The 6,000-nt window shown below is 35.7% G+C and overlaps 1 long non-coding RNA gene across 1 annotated transcript; it reads left to right on the forward strand.

Moving 5' to 3' along the window:
- The first annotated feature begins 800 nt into the window (after positions 1–800).
- LOC135202972 (uncharacterized) lies at positions 801–5,356 on the forward strand. The gene is made up of 4 exons (XR_010311841.1): positions 801–1,000; positions 2,469–2,551; positions 3,700–3,787; positions 3,952–5,356. It is a non-coding gene; the product is annotated as an uncharacterized LOC135202972 (long non-coding RNA).
- The last annotated feature ends 644 nt before the right edge of the window (positions 5,357–6,000 follow it).

Here is a 6,000-nt window from a genome sequence, read left to right on the forward strand (position 1 = left end):
CTCCTTACCTGATGCAATGGTAATCGTACTAAGAGTGACCATGCAAGTTTCCTTATCTTAGGACAGGTTTTCTCATGATGGGGTTATGTCTCTCTCTCTCTCTCTCTCTCTCTCTCTCTCTCTCACACACACACATATATAATATATATATATATATATATATATATATATATATATATATATATATATATATACAGGACTCTATGGATTCGATTTTTGGAGGTAGATGATTGTTTAAAAAATAATTTGGGAATTAATCGCAAATAATTTTGAAAGTAGAGCATATTTTAGTCTAATGATGAATTTGACCCAGAAATAATTTCTCTTTGTCAAGTCGTATACATATCGTTGTTCAAGAATTATTGCTTCCTTGACTGCTCAAATTAATATCTGTTTGCACATTTATTATCGTTACCAATTTATACTCTTTAGAAGTTTATTGGCAATAATTCTCGAATAAAGATATTATCATTCAGCGCTGGAAAGGAAACTGAGAATAAAAAGGTTTGAAAGATGTAACAGGAGGAAACCCTCAAAGCAGTTGCACTATGACAACTGTCAAGAGAGGGTGGACAGGGAGTAGGAAGAAAGAGAATAAGAACGGAGGTACGGTAAAAGTAACGAAAGGGGTTCCAGCTAATGTGCCGATAGGACGTTGCAAAGAACATTCAGTAAATGCTTACAGTGCACCCCGTGAGGCGCACTGATGGCACTAGACAAGACTACGAATAACATCAAGGAAATATTAATTCAGTAACACGAAGGGAGGCACAATCACAGACGAACGAACTATATAGAATGTTGAACTTGAGAAACAAGAACAGTCGAGACTTGGATCGCGTCGAAGTGACATCGCTGCTCTGCCCATTTTCACAAGGTGTCGGGCCGCAGGACTAACCCCCTTCAAGGCACAGTGATTCTCCAATGTAGGGGAAACTTCTCCAAAACTTCGAGGCTTGATCGACGTACGCACGAGGCGAAGTTTCGGAAGTTTGTTCGAGTGAGTTTCATATATTTATTTTTAATATAGTACAGTCTTCTTGGACAATATTATGTTGCTTGGGAATATCTAGTCAAAGAGTATCATATTTATTATTATCATTACTATTATTATTATTATTATTATTATTATTATTATTATTATTATTGATCTATTAATAATTTGCTGTCCAGCTTCTTTAGTAGTACATTTTATTATATTTCATTTAGGTAAATATCCTTTGAGTCAAAATGCGACTTAGTGAGCCTACTAAGCGACTTAATAATAATAATAATAATAATAATAATAATAATAATAATAATAATAATAATAATAATAATAATAATAATCAACAAACCAACGCACGGACAATACATGAGACAGAGGTAAAGAACTAGCCACCGATGATACATGGCAATGGCTACTGAGGGGAGAGCTCAAGAAGGAAACTGAAGGAATGATAACAGCGGCACAAGATCAGGCCCTAAAAACCTGATATGTTCACAGAACGATAGATGGATATAACATCTCTCCCATATATAGGAAGTGCAATACGAAAAATGACACCATAAACCAAATAGCAAGCGAATGTCCGGCACTTGCACAGAACCAGTACAAACAGAGGCATGATTCAGTGGCAAAAGCCATCCCACTAGAGCCTGTGCAAGAAACACCAGCTACCTTGCAGTATAAGTGGTACGAGCACCAACCTGAAGGCGTGCTAGAAAACGATCAGGCAAAGATCCTCTACGACTATGGCATCAGAACAGAGAGGGTGATACGTGCAAATAGACCAGACGTGACGTTGATTGACAAACCAAGAAGAAGTATCACTCATTGATGTCGTAATACCATGGGCACCCAGAGTTGAAGAGAAAGAAATGGGAAAAACAATGGATTAGTATCAAGACCTGAAAATAGAAATAGGAACGATATGGGTAATATGCCAGTGGAAATTGTACCCATCATCATAGGAGGCACTAGGTCACGATCCCAAGATCCCTGAAAAGGAATCTGGAAAACCTAGAGGCTGAAAGTAGCTCCAGGACTCATGCAGAAGAGTGTGATCCTAGAAACGGCGCACATAGTAAGAAAAGTGATGGACTCCTAAGGAGGCAGGATGCAACCCGGAACCCCACACTATAAATACCACCCAGTCGAATTGGAGGACTGTGATAGACAAGAAAAAAAAATTATAATAATGATTACTTTTACTATCATTATTATCATGAAGTAGCTTACCAAGTCCACTAAGTCACATTTTGACTCACAAGATATTTACCTAATTGATTATATGTAATAAATGAAGCATAATAATAATAATAATAATAATAATAATAATAATAATAATAATAATAATAATAATAATAGTGTGTTTGAGACCTTCCTTTCTATCACTTAAATGCCATTCATCCATACTACCATGAAAATACTTAATAAGTCAAACATCGGCACAATCCTAACACAGCATTCCTGAATTTCCTTTCAGTACAATCATCAGGCAAATGCCCAAAGTGGGCCACTCGGGGATGGTGCCCAAACAAGAGGACTCGGAGCTACTCTTATTCTGGGGTAAGTAGTAGTCCCCGGGTATGTAGTATAGATAGTAGTGAGAGAGAGAGAGATGAGAGAGAGAGAGAGAGAGAGAGAGAGAGAGAGAGAGGAGAGAGAGAGAGAGAGTGATCTCTGAAATATGGTATTTACCGTCTACATTTTGACGTTTTATATTTCACAGTTCTATATATATATTATATATATATATATATATATATATATAAATGTTATGTATGTATGTATGTAAGCATATATATATACGTATATATAATATGAATGTATATATATATATATATAATTATATCTATATTATATTATATACAAACGAATAAAATATATAAAATATAGGTATATATTATATATATTATTATGTACATACATACATTAATATATATATAGATATAAATATTATATATATGTATTATATATATCATATATAAATATGTATATGTACATACAATATACATTATATCTATATATTATATACATATCTATATTGTATATTATCTATAATAGATACATATATATATAATATATATATATATATATATTATATATATAATAAAAATCTCATATACAACATATAGTAAAAAGAGAGTTATGAAAAGATACATAAATATAGATAAACAGATCTGAATGAGATAATACTCCAAAGAAGGTCCTAATTTCCCAAAATCTTGAGCAAAACATCAGGCACATAATAATCACTGTTCAGAAGACAAATCCCTATTCATATGGAACAATCCCACCAAAGGGGCCACAGACTTGAAATTCAAGCTTCCACAAAATATTATGGTGTTCATTCGAAACACGTTGCGGAAGATCAAAGGGAATACAGAAAGAAATCAGCAGTTATGTGAAAAAAAAGATATATCAATAAATTAGTAAATATGAATAAGTAATTACAATACAAGGTGAATTGCCTTATGGTGGTAGAGTTGATTAAATGATAAGACATCGAAAACATTATCCAATTTTCATAAATGGCAAAGCATAAATCATAAATTGCATCACTACAAACGAATTTGCTATTTCAGTAACCATGAAACCAATACATAAATACATAATTAAACTTCACAGAAATTGAAAGAGATCTCCATATAAGTTTCTTAAACATAAAATTCGTCCTTTTGCGAAAACATCTTATCTCCGCCTCTATTTTTCAGATTTGGACGGTTCAATTATGCAGGGACCCTGTAACCTAAGTCAAAAGTTATACATCTTCAATGACAACTTGACAGACACAAATAATAAGTAAGTACTGTAACTATTTCCCTTCATTTATTCGAGAAAGACGTCAAATATTCTTAACATTAAAAAAAAAAACACACAAAATAAACAATAGTGGCATATTGGTAGCAACTAAGTTTCACAATGTCGTCTGACCTATAACCGTCTTCCTTCTGCGCCTCTTTCAGCCAACCGAAGAATCTCAAGAATGAATCATTCAGTAGCTGGAGCAACCCAAACATCACCATCATCCTCAGTGGGACGGATCCTTCGGGTTCTGTTGCAACGTCCTGCGGAACACCGGCCTCGAAGCAGACATCCAAGATGCGACGTTGGTTAGCTGGCGTGTGTGGGGCAGACGATTACTACTTCTGAACTCGTGTGGAGGAGAGTCTACTGCAGGGTGTGTGGAATGTTTCAGGTCCTTGTATATTGGACGGAAACACTGGACCCGGTTATAATATCCAAAATGAGACTATGGATAAGTGGCCCTTAGAAATCGGCTGTTTATGCTTGGACCTGCGCTAAGACCGCCATTAGCCTTTGGCTAAACAAATCCTCAAACCGTCTGAGAGAGGAATCCCTTTCAACCTCTTGCTGTGTGGTGGAATTCAAGTCTGGCAGAGTATCATACTGAGCCCACTAATGTGCCATAATGTGACCTTGGCACGAATCTCAGAACGAACTATAACCTAGGCAAAGATGCCCGTCATATAGTTAAGAGGTAGTTAGGCTTTCATCAACAATCAGGTCTGGGGATTGAATAGTGGCACACGCAGAGTACCAGACTATTGAATAACCTTTCTTGAAATCTTTTACTGAGCCAAGGTCAGTTTCACAAGCTGGCAGATATGTTCAGACCACAAGAGATTAGCTATGAAGAGCTGTACTCAGCTGACGATGTGGCGAAGAAGTGAAAAAGGAATACTAAAAAAAGAACATAACCTCAAAAGTAAACGGGTTTCAAGTTTATGTCCATGTTTCACGGCCAGATACACAGGACCATAGAGAAGACTGGTCTGTAATTGGCTCGTAAAGCTAAACCAATTACAACAGCCTTCAGTTACTAGACCAACGTTAGAGCTACGGAAGAAATAGCCAACCTATGTCTTCCAGTAGTTTTCAAAATTAACTGAAGAGGCCCCTAACGACTACCAGTTACTACACAAGTGAGCAAAATCTCAACTGTTGCAGAATTCAGGCCCTTAACTGTACCATAATGTGACTTTGGCGCAGGGCTCTGTAGCAATGGGAATCAGATCTACCTCACTCTTGTAGGAGGCAGTCAGAATGGGTCTGACACAAATTCACACACATGCTGCAGTAGATTTTTTTTTTTTTTTACCATATAATACAAGAAGATATACGCTTACAAATCTGCCACAAAGAACAACAGCGATACGCAAAACTAAAATAGAACCAGATGTTTGCGAAACATACAAATCAGCTGATCAACCGAGTTATTCTGGACATACAAAGTGTCAATAACATGACTTTGAATCAAATGTGGTCTGTTGCTTTCAAGGAAGCGAAAAATGGGGATAAAATTATTATTTTCTATGACTTGAATAAACATTAAATAACCTAATAAAAGGCTGTCGTTTAATTCCCCGAACTTAGGCTTCTAAGAAAATGCGTAGCCATCTTTCCACAGGAACTCCAGGAAATGCAACAAGCTAAAACTGTTCATAAGTGAACAAATAGTTTTTTTTATTTACTATCCAATTTTACGGCTATGACCGAATGGAGTAATGCAATATTCTGAAGGCTATATTAGAAATTAATTCATTGAAAATGTGGACACTTCTGAAAACTGTATAGCGTTCTCAGAAGAAGAAATACTTTTCGTTTACTCGGGGAGTAATCCTACAAACTACTCTGTTATTATTGTCGTTCTTATTGTTGTTGGGGAGGGGGGGGGGGGGGTGAGAGGAAAGCCTACAAGTCTGAAAAATGTGTTTGGCGTTGAGTTAAAGGTACAGGAATTTTATGATAGGATACTTATGATTTTATCAGAATGAAAATGTAAAAAAAAAAAAATTATAATGTGCATGTTAAACGGTACAGAACAATTATTTCTAATATAACAGAGTATTTATTTTAATTTTTGTAGGTGAAACAAAGCGCTATTTAAACACAGATTTAAACACGTGTCACGAGTAAGTTGGAGGTCAGATCACGCTTTGTTAATAAAGATGGAGGTATTATGTCTACCCAAAGCACCTTGGGTACCTTGG

The sequence above is a fragment of the Macrobrachium nipponense genome, chromosome 33, assembly GCF_015104395.2.
Source record: "Macrobrachium nipponense isolate FS-2020 chromosome 33, ASM1510439v2, whole genome shotgun sequence".
Classification (NCBI taxonomy): Eukaryota; Metazoa; Arthropoda; class Malacostraca; order Decapoda; family Palaemonidae; genus Macrobrachium; species Macrobrachium nipponense.